The sequence below is a fragment of the Lepeophtheirus salmonis genome, chromosome 6 (genome assembly GCF_016086655.4).
Source record: "Lepeophtheirus salmonis chromosome 6, UVic_Lsal_1.4, whole genome shotgun sequence".
Lineage (NCBI taxonomy): Eukaryota > Metazoa > Arthropoda > Copepoda > Siphonostomatoida > Caligidae > Lepeophtheirus > Lepeophtheirus salmonis.
In genome coordinates, this window is record NC_052136.2 from 20,314,010 (window position 1) to 20,326,383 (window position 12,374).

Genomic DNA, 12,374 nt, shown 5'->3' on the forward strand with positions numbered 1-12,374 from the left:
AACAAACTCTCTATATAGTTTATATAAATTTATTTAGATTATTTTAAATTATTATATAGAATATATGTATATATGCACAAGCTAAGTCATTTAACCAATTTTCTATTAGAAAACTAATACTAAGAGTTAATAAAACCATGAATGTTGTAATGTTTAATGAATGAAATATATTTTGCATTACTTGAAATAAATAAGTTTGTTTATATAATATAGATAATGTAACTACAAGGAACTCCTCATATTAAGGATCTCTTTTAATGGGAAATAATAGGGTCTCATATATATTTACGTAAATCGTGTGCATTTTTTAGCTAGCCCACGTTTTTGGAATTGGTAATCTGAAGAATGAATTTCCTTCTCCTCACCTGTTCTCATTATTATTTATTTCCTATGGACTAAGTCCACTGGTCGATCCTTAAGGAAGGTAAAATAGATTCTTTGTGACGTCAATGAAGGTATTTTTCCTTTTTTTCTAATTATTCCGTTATATAATAGTATAAATTAAAAAAAACTAAAATATGTTCGTATTATAATGAAAAAATATTTTTTTTGAAAATATGTGCAATAATTTTGATTGATATATCTTATATGGTTTGCTCGTATCTCGTCTTGGGTCTTTTTAGAGAAGGGCTCTTCAAAGATGACCATGCAAGGAATGCCATAAAAAAAGTCAATATCACATAATTTCAGGGATTACAGCTCCCAGTAGTATATAATACAAGAAATCAGCTAGTGTATGGAGTTCAAATTGGGTAGGAAGCCATCGAACCACTAAATCTTGTATGTTTTTGGGGGAGCTAGCAATCTCGAGCGAGTGGCCTCGAAATTTGTAATTAAATTGCATTGTTTACTCTCTGTAGCACATTACCATAAAATTTATTAGTACTGTGTCGTTCACGAATGATTCGTACTGAACCAACTCAGTTACATGAGTGATTTGTTGATTTATAGCGTTAGTTTCCCATATATAGAATATATCACTCATCCTCAATCAAATATGTATTTATATCCACTTTAACTTTTTTGTTAAGTTATTATAAAATATGTATATATTCAAGTATCCCACTGTAGTTTGATACTTCGAGTGCACTCCAATTTGCACAAACGAACGACAGTAAAGTCACCAACTCACATACTGAACTGTTTGACAAAAAGAAGAACTGATTCATTAAATTAACGAATCATTTAGAGAAAGGAATATATTCTTTTCTTTATGGAACATCAAAAGAACTGAATCTTTAAAATAACTAATTTTTTAAGGAACGAATCATCAAACAACTGATTCTTTTAAAAGAACTGAACCATCAGAAGAACTCAACTACTAAAATGACATCTTGTACTATACAAAAATACACCACGGCCCACAGGTTGTACAATTAAAGTGCTGAGCCCCAAGTTAGCTTAAACTCCACTTATGTTTGTGAGCAAACATTTTCAAAAATGAGTTATGTTAAGTCAGCACATAGAACACGATTGACAAATGAACATTGTAAAGCAATTCTTTTGATTGGATGCAGCAATTCCAAACCAAAAATTGATGATATCTTGAAAGCCAAACGTCAGCTTCACAAATCTCGCTAACCTTTTTTGCTATTACCTTTCAAAGACTATATGTTTACTGGCATTGCTTGATTGATAACTTTTTCGTAAATAAACATGTTGTTTTTGTTTTGTATAATTAACATGGAATACTAAACTTAGTTTTTTGTCTTGTTTTTACAGAGCTTTCGTACAGGCTTGCAAGTATTGAACAGAATAATTATACGGCCTGCGTTCGTTATTCTTTCAGTTATCAGACCCGGAGTAAAAAAAAGTTTGAAGACATCTGATCTAGACAAAGTTGGTGAGGAGGAGAGAAGATTGATAGAGAGAGTCAAGAGAAAAAGGAAGAAACCTTGATCTTCTTTGTATTTTGTTTTTTCGTCTCTTCTTAATATATATTTCGTAACAAGTTGTGAATGAGTACTGTTGAAAAAGATATTTTAATGACCATGATTAAGGGAGGGGGAAAGAGGGGGGAAAAATAATATCTGACTAATCTTATATTATTTATGTTACACACACGCGCTAGCTTTACCTGTTGTTTCTTTCTTATTTATTTTCTTTTAATACTTTCACATATGAGTCTTCGAAGTTTTGAAGTGATGACTTAAATTATTCTCGTGTTTTCCTCTTTTAACTTAATTGGAGATGTTCTATAGTCATTTTATAATTGTTAATTTATAGTAATTGTTCTTTATCAAATTAAAGTTGTTATTAAATAAAAAATAAACGTCATAATAGTTAAGTTATTTTAATCACCACTCATATAAATAAGCAATACCACTAGTATTCAACAGGAAAAATGTCTTGAGATCGAATTAGGCCCAACTAGTGCCGTAATCAGGCATATATGTAAGGACAGATACTCCAAATTCTAGGAGGGGACAGAACGAACACTACAATTTTTCTTTGCCGGTTGACTTTCCTGAGATGACATTTTCATTTATTTATTCTTGAAAATATCTACTCAAATATTTTATAAAAGCCTTGAAGTTGAAAAACAATTTATTTTATAGATATGATGTTGATTTTACATCTCAGTACTCACAGGTCTGGAGGACGCATTAAAGAATAAATGATTGTTATTCATTAGAATGTTGTCAAAATTCTGCCGTCTCATTATATTAAAGTTTAAATTACCTTTATTCATATATATCAAGTGGAAATTTGATCTCAATTTTAAAGTATCAAACAATATAATCAAATATTAAAATATGTAGATCTTATGTCTGATTGTCATTTTGTGACGTAGATTGGAGTATTGTGTTGATTTATTGATAGAAAAAAGAATATAAAAAGAATTACAAGGATTTGTGGGTTGATTGACATTTGGTCTTAGTAGATTGATATTATTGATAAAATTTAATGATTAAAAGCGTCATTCATCGTTGGTGGTAATAATATATCCTTTTATATAAATATTACTTTTAATCTGTCAAAGGTATGTATATAAATAGTAAGTACATAACTTTTAATCAATCATTATCTTGTTGACGAGCACTGTGAGCTAAAATAGATATTAATTTCATATTTAAACATTAAAATTTTCTTGGTCCGTTAAACTCATATTTACGTTTCCTCATCTTTTTATATCTTCATTGAGAAATAGGGGTATTTTTACGTAGTGTCTTCCTTAGCAAAACATAATTCATATTAATAAAGGAAAAGTTTAACATCTTGTTGGTATTTAATGGCATCTAAAATTATAAAACTACAATCAAAAACTGATGTGAATGTAGATATTTATCCAGGCAAGGTTCAGGTGTACTTTTATTCTGGACTTTAAGATCCCTAGGTGCCCAGACGGATTGATTACTTCCTAACTCATGGATAATTTATTTAATACAATTAAAGTTGTAAGGGGTTACTGTATCTATAATTGAGCTATTAGCTCATTGGGAGACGCAATGGGGCAGGAGCAAACTAAAATATATATAACAACCGCAAGGTGGTGTGACATTCTATAGATGGTTTAAAAAACAATGGTGCATTCTGAAAATAGTTTTAAGATTAGTATTAAAGGTAATTAATCTTGAATATGAACACCGTGGCAGCAAAAATGACTCGTACGTGGTGGTAGAATTTGCTGCAGTTGCTTTTGATGTAGACCTCAGACAAGAGAACATAAATATTTAAGTTTTCAATATTTGCTTTTCCGATTCAGTAGGCATGGAACCTATTGGCACCATTTTTCACAATACAGGGATTCAGATTTCACCAAAAAAAAAATTGTAATTAAACTACTGATTCACTTTTTCACCATCTCTGCTGTCAGAAGTAGTACTTTAAGGGTCTCGTAAAGAGACACCACTAACCGCTTTTATACACCTTGAGGCGGTATACCTTGATTGATGTACATTACCAATTCCATTATGGAGAGATCCAGGTTCTACTAAAAGAGTTTGAACACAGCTTCAGTAGTCCATTTTCTTGTACTACACCTCATGTAGGCTTCTCCGAGATACTCATTCCTAACCAGATTATACTTCATATGGTAGACGGTTGCCTTTGGCCATATATGGCCGCAATAGCTGCTTTTGTGGATATTCTGGTGGCAAGCAAGGTTGCAATCTTTCGCCTTTGTTGTTCTAGAGACATGATAATAAACTCTAATGTTTTGAATTTAAAATAAACAAAAAGGGGAAAAAGAAAAAAAATCGTTGTAGTGCACGCTGAGCTATTAAGTTTTAAAAATGGTCTCTAGAATGTTTACTTAGACTTAATCAGTGCAACTCCATCTCACCAATTAATGGAATATTAAAAAAAAACATTTATATATTCTTCTCTTCCTTATTTATAACATTTTAATAACTAAAGATACAAACATAGTCACAAAATTAGGGTAAAATTATGAGAAATAAGACAAACAATCAAATTTAAAAAATCGTTCCAATATACCCTGTGGTATTTTAAGATTTACTGAAATGTTTTCTTTGTATAACGTAATTACTTTAAAACCACTTTTAAGTATGTTTTTATTTTTTTAAACTGAGTTAAAACAAAGTTTTTACATGCAATTGAGTAAAAACTATTTAACCATTCACCTTTCTGTTATTACTTAAGCATTAAATTTCATGTGAATGGTTCAGTTACTAATAATTTTTTTTCACAGTTATTACAAACTTTTTCGAACAAAAAAATTATGTAATATTTTTTTGCTTGAACAATGAAAAGTGTACATTGCTATGACATTAATTTAATCAGTAATAAGTTAAAAAATTATTATTTTCTCCAACATATTTAGTGCATGGTAACCTTAGGGTGTTATAAATTTATTATATCATGTATTTGCTAATTGATTAGGTCAGAATAGTTCTTCAAATATAACTAAATTGAAATAAATTAATTATCCTCTTCTTTTACAAAATATAAGTAAGAATATATCTTTTGCAAATTTACATATAAATCAAAATCAATATTGTTTTTATTCAATTTTTCCTCCAAATAGATAGAAAGATAAATAAATTTTCCCAAAATCAACTGGTAGGTAATCAATGGCAAAGATTAATGATAAAATCGTGTGTATAATGGGAATGTTTAAAAAAAAAAAAAAAAAAATCAACATGGTAACACCGTCAATTTGAAGAATGTTTTGAAGGAGATCAGCTACAATCAGCTTTTACAAGGGAGGAAGAGATAAGAGGAAATAAACAAGGACATTAGCAAAAATTACTCCTATTTCGATCCACAATTTTACTCTGAGTCCAACAAGGGCATACAATAAAACTTCACAACAAATCATCAATGTTACTTTCCGACTTTTATGAGCACAAACAAATAGTCCATCAGGTTTTGAATATAATTGAATCTATTTAGGAATGGAAGTTCACTACTCAGGAATCAAACAATAATGACAGTTGCTAAGGGAAAAAAATAATACATTTTTCAGTAAAAAAAAAAAAAAGAATAAACACCTTTTAAACTGTTTTTATAAATATTTACAATGGTTGGATATCTTAGCTTAGTAAATATCACTTTAGAGAAGTTTAGTAAAATTTTTACCCTTTAATTTTATATCATTACATAGTTTTCATAGAAGTCGTGACTACACGAAGTAAATTCATTGTCGATATTGCATGTCTCCAGGAACTACGTTTACTTGTAAACTAATGCCATATACTCACTTTATGAATTGTAAAGGTAGGAAAAGAACAATATGGACTATAGAAAAAGCTAAGGTTAGTCTCCAAAAATTGTAAATATACATATATATATATAATGTATACAGCCCAAAAAAGGATCCCTTAGTGTTCTATGAAAAAATCCTTGAAACCTTAAAAGAAAGCAGATAGGAAGATAATTATATTAGGTGGTTTGAACCTGTTATGGATGATTAAAGGCTTAAGGACCTCTTGGGATACTTCTTTGGAAAGATGTATGTATAGGCATGGCCCACTGCCACAAAAAAATGTTATTGGGTATATGATTATTTATAAAGAATTAACTAACTTTGTAGGGGACAAAATGGTAAATATGTCATCATAGAGCTCAACAAATTTATTCTCAAAGAATAGATCGTATTGGTGAGGATAAAGAAAACCTGAGCAATATAAACCAACGATCAAATGGGATATATGAAAAATTAAATATTTGTCGGTAGCATTCTCAACACCAGTAATGTTATTCGTAAGGCACATTAATGACTTATTTGATATATGTAGACCTTCTGAAGAATAAGAGAGCACAGAAACATACATTTAGTACAAAACAAAGGCCCTTCCCTCTAACATGCATAGTAAGCAATCATCCGAGAACAAGAAAAAAAAGGCTAGTAGAAACAAGTTGGCCGAACTCAAAACTCTGGCAATTAGAAATGAGTTAGTGGAGGGAAACAATATACGAAGAGGTTGACGGTGAAATAGCAAATATATTTTACAAAGGTGCTTAAATCATATCAAAAGTTAGGCTAGGTTTGTACCTAAAAAATATATAAATTTTAATTTAGAACGCTAGCCTCTCATTGAGGGAGCGTTTCAGACTCAAAAATCGGAAAATCCATACGAAATACCTTCAGACATGCCCTATAATCTGAACTATAAAAGCCCTATCAACACTGAATATAGTAATTGAATAATTCCAAAGATCAGCCACAGGTAAGATTTTTTTAGAGAGGTAATATACAATGCCATATAAATTGAAAACCCCCTTGTTTCGACATCAAGAATTCCCTTTGGGATACAGACAAATTGATAAACGTCAACATATTTTTACGATTGTAAAAAATTGATAGAATGAAGAAAACTAGCAAAAAGTAAACAACAACTTTAGAATAATTTCATGGAAATTAAATTAATGCATTGAATCATCAATTAGGTTTCAATCAATTTTGTAATATCCTGTAATTACACTATTAGGTGGGTGTGAATTAATCAATATTAATTAGTCCTGCTTTGATATAATGGTGTCATTCCTAAGGAATCGTTGTATTATGTATTGTATTTCTAGATTTTTGGCACAGATTCAACATTAATTAAATAATTTATTTCTGCCTTTGAAATAATGCAATCATATAGTTGGTGTGGTAAAACAAAAAAATCTTCCACTAAAACCAAGAGTAGGACAAATGACAAATTATTTGTGTTACATCATATAAGTATACATATAGCTCGATATTTAATAGACTAATTTGGATTAATTGTGATCATACTCTTGGGATTATTGAGATATCTAAGAGTACAAAGTGTAGTTGAAAATCTTGATTTTATTTTTGCCACTCAATTTGATTTCGATATGGCCTTTCAAATAGAGCCTATCCATTTTTAACTATTTCATTGTGAGGGAGTATTTATGCTATTTTAAGTGACATTTGAAGTCTCTCCAAAGGATTAATGATACTAATTTGGTTGAATAAATTTGCGATAATTAGTCGATGATTACAAATGTAATTCATACGTAATTTCGAGAAAATATTATATCTCGTTTTTGTGTTGACGGGATGATACATATGTGAATTAAATGCCAATTTATTTATCAATTGACATTTTTATACACTTGAGAAAACTAATTTTCATTCTATTCACATCAGATGTAGCAAAATCTTACTTTTTCTTATTCCAATTTAATGGTTTAATACAGTTACATATATACGCTATTCTAAATGGATTTATAGTTCTAACTATACATATTAAGTTATACGAGTATACATATATGTACCGTTACTGTCCGGATTAATTCAAATGTATGTCTAAGTATAGCATTTTCATCATTTTAATCAAGTATTTGCAACTAACTTTTAAGCTCTTCGATTTATTTTCAGCCTCTACTTAAATCATTCTATTCTGATTATTATCAATATATCTTTTTAAAAAAATCTCTATCGAAAGGAAATTTTAAGTAAGGGACAATCATTTAAAAAAAAACTAAATAATAAATATTAAATAAGCGAGTCATGTTTGTTCGTATTTTTGGTTTTTTACTACAACGACACATTTTTTAGCTTGAACTAAGTCATCAAAAAACCAAATTGGCAATGTTTCAAACCTATCAAACAATTTTTGGCAATGCCATAGATGAGTTTAAAACAGAGGTGGGAGAAAGTTATTAAACTTCCAATCCAAGTCGAGGCTCAAGTATTTGCTATAAACTGCAAGCCAAGCCCAAGTTCTCGAATATTTTCATCGAGTACAGTTTGAGTCCTTTCATATCAAGTCATTCATTGTCTGCAAGATTTAATTCATTATCAGATGTCCAAAAGAGAATACTTCTGTTAGTAGATGAAGTTATTACTGCTCAAAGAGTTGATTTTTTTCGAGGAAAAATTGACAGGACAAGAAAGATGTCAAATAACAAAAACTATGCTTGTATTCAAAAAAACTGTAATAAACTATCTTCTAATCAATAAAATTTAGACTATAAACTCCTTATTTATTTATTTAGATTGTTTTATTTACAGAGGCAACGAAACAAATCCTCTTCAATTTAAATTACATAGAAGTTTGGTTGTTCACATAAATAAATTATTTTTAACTTCTGAAAAAAGGAAAGAAAACATTCCCCCCCGCCCATCCTGCAACATGAAAAAAGTGTGAGTCTTCCATGAGTCTAGAATTCCGTGATTTGTTGCCATGTCATGGGAACATTAATTCTCACAAAACTTTATTCTTTGTTCATTTATTGTTTTATATAAACAAATGAACGAGGAAAAAGTGAACGAGGAACAGAAAATTTTGGGGTAAATAAACGAAAGAACGGAAATAGGGCGAATGGGTCAAAGCCTGCCAATATCCGAATCACTGTTATATATCTACTCAGATTATAACTCTACCAAAGTATCTTATGGAATCCTTCCGAGTCCGAGACGTTTCACTTCAGCACATGGAATCATAGTAAACTATGCACTTTTCAAATATGTGCTATAATTCTTGGCTCTTGTTTGCTCCTACCACCAACTCCTGAATATTAAATCCTCATTTCCAATACGATCCTATACTTTATTAAGACTCTTTTATGTCAAAAATTATATTATCCTGATTATATGTTGGAATCAATTAAGAAAAATAATTGTATCCAGCTTTAAATCCTTCATTTTATTCAACAACCAGGGGTTATCATTTGTATTCAGTTGTATTACATTCTTTGGTTTCATGTATCAATAATAATGATTAATTATCTAATACACAATTGTCTCCCTTAGATATCTTTGCACTTTGTTCCACAAAATCTAAGCTATCATCTTTGTTGAGAAAGTCTTCATTCACTAACTTGGAAGATTCATATTTAATTTGGTTCGAACTATTAATGAGTAAGGAAGTCAATGGACTTCCTTGGAATCAGTGACTCACACCTCGATAGCTCATAATGTTTTATTAATACAAAATGCTTGGCTCCTCCAGGATTGATTAAGGAACTAGCAACTTACAATTTACCATTCTGTTATTGCTAAATTCAATTTCTCATTGATTGCATAATTCAAAATTTAACTTCTAATTCTCTAATTTATACTTTTATTAATAAATTAATCTAATATTATAGTATACAATTCATTTATGAATTAGTTTGAGTTCTTAATTCATTAATTATTTCGAATATATCGAATTGATTGGGTAATAAACGATTGGGAGAGCTGGAGCATAATATTGAATAAAGAATCTTCTACTGTCTTCTAATATATTTCCCTCAATAAAAGGTATTCATCCATATGACTTCAAGATTCAACTCCACAAATTGTCATTGCTTCAAGTGGAATCGTCGACAATTTGTTCAGTTCGATTTAATCTTATTGATATAAGCATCCAAAGTAATTATTTACGTTTGATCTTGAAGTGTTAATAATTTCCTAAGGTGATATACGTAAAAAGTATACAATTTTATTTTTCAAAGATGGTACATGCATCTTTACCGAATAATTTGAGCAAAATTTATGTCTTCAGCCATATTAATGAACACTACAAACAGAACACTAAAATGTAATTTTTAGCGTTTAAAAAAAAATCCGTTCATTGAACGCAAATTCCATCATGGATTGCGTTTCGTTCACTAGTATGGTTTATATGAATCAAAATGGATATGAATGAATATATTTTATCTTCAAAAAATTGTCTGAGAATCATGTATTGAGTAATAACGTAAACCTGATCCGAATAATCGATCCCTTTAGATAAACATTGATTACAATGATCTCCGTGGGTGTAAAATTGGTTTAAGGTATTATTGAAAAGTACAGCTTTGGTACTTTTCTAAACACGATATATATTATTTTATTGAATAATTTTGGTTGAAATCAAAATATTTAAATTTAAAAATTCAAATGATCACATGACACGGTGTTACCTCGGTCACACAAAAATACCCTATGATTTTGTTGTCAAATGTGGATTCTCTCTTCTAGCTTCATACGTCATGGCTATTTCATAATTGATTCTTTTTGAGAAATGCATATAATAATAAGTTATTCAATACTTATGCTCCGTTTCAAAAAAGAACAGGAATACAATTTCTAGCTGATCCCTTGTCGCTTATATAATATATATATTGGCCATTATATTATTTATATGAAGAAGTTTTGGCTATCATACAGAAATAAAAATGTATAACTACAATTTTAATACAATAGTACAAAGCAATATCATAATACGGTATCGAATAAAATACGATGTAGATTTTAATAATACGTAATTCTGTAGTGTCTACGCACTCAACCCGCTTGACCCCTTAATATAAATCTACTCTTTTATTTACCTAATTATGTGTACCTTATCTTACTTTTATCTTATTTTACATATGCAATTTCAGTTTATGAATCTCCACGAGGATGTTGCCAGTCCTCGTGTCTATTGTGTCTTTATATAGAATATATTACCCCTTTTGTTAAATCTCAATCCAGCCTCAAACTTTCTTCCCGACGTTCTTATCTTCCTGGCTCCTGGCCCGGCGACGAGTTTAGTAGAGAAAACCACAAATTCATTTTAAAAATGGGGAAGAAATAATATGACAGTGATAGTTTGCGAGTATATTGGATATAAGTAGCGGTTGGTATGATTGACTTATTTGACTAACTAAAAGATGATTTTGGGCCTTTTTTTTTTTTTGGTTTCTTTTTGGAGTAAAGGTTGCGTGATATAATAAAGATAACGACGTGATGAGTAAAGATTACAATGTTTCCGAATTTTTTCGGAAGTTTTAATATAATATTCTGCAACCTCTCTAATATTTATTAATGAATTACTATAAATGAACTTGATAATGCAATTAGACATGATTATTATTTTGTATATAAGCTATTGAATTTTAAAATCAATTTATAAATATTAAAGTGCCAAATGATATTATGAAAGTTTCGGGAAAATAAACTTTATAATCTATGGTAATATATATCAAGTGATGGAATTAGTGGGTGGTTAAAATATCATTAACAAAAAACCACTGAAATAAAGACCAAACAAAAATGAAATATTAACATCCATCAATTTTTAGGACTTAAAAAAACCGTAGTTTAACTTTTTTTGTTAATAAAAAGCACAACAATATTTTATGAACATTTTTAAATAATGGCACATTAAATTCAGAAACAATACCTGGAACAAGAGTGTAAAAGCAGTTCGTAGCAATAAACAAGCATGAAATTAGCAACATCTAATGAAAATGAAAATTATGATTTTATTTTTAATATGATACATCATTATTTTTTTTATATAGTTTTATTATCAAAAATTATACAATTTATAAACCCTGTAGACAATTTCAAAATTAAATAACTCTGAAAATGAGGGGATAAATCTTTACTTTAAAAAAAATCATAGACTAATTTAACAACTAAAAGGATTGCAAATATTAGTTTGTTTGATAAATACAAATAAACAATCAAAATTTGATATGAAAAGTAAATATATTTCCTTAATTAACATTTATAAGAAACTTGTTAGAAGGATGTGTGAGTTGCATTTTCAAATATTTTATATAATTAAAATATTAATATGCTTGTGTAAACAAATAATAATAAATATCATGTATGAAATTAAATAAACTTTATTTTCTAATGAAAACAGTTTTTACACTTTATTTTTATCTTAATTTCATCCGAATCTGTGATATTGTGTGTTCACGGTATTTAAATTTTTTTATGGAATACAATTTATTATTTATCTATAAGATTTAAAATAAATAAATATACTAATTTTGCTTGAAGTACAATTTATATTATGTACTCCTATAATATGTAAATATATGTCGAGACCTTCCTCTTTTTTTTAATGACTAGTCCCAATCTATAAGAAGTCCTTGGTTAAAATAATATATTTGCACAAAATCACTACTTTTTTAGTTTATTCTTCCTTGAAGTTGAGTATCCCAGAAATCATTTATAAATATTGTTATGTAAACATATGTATCTATGT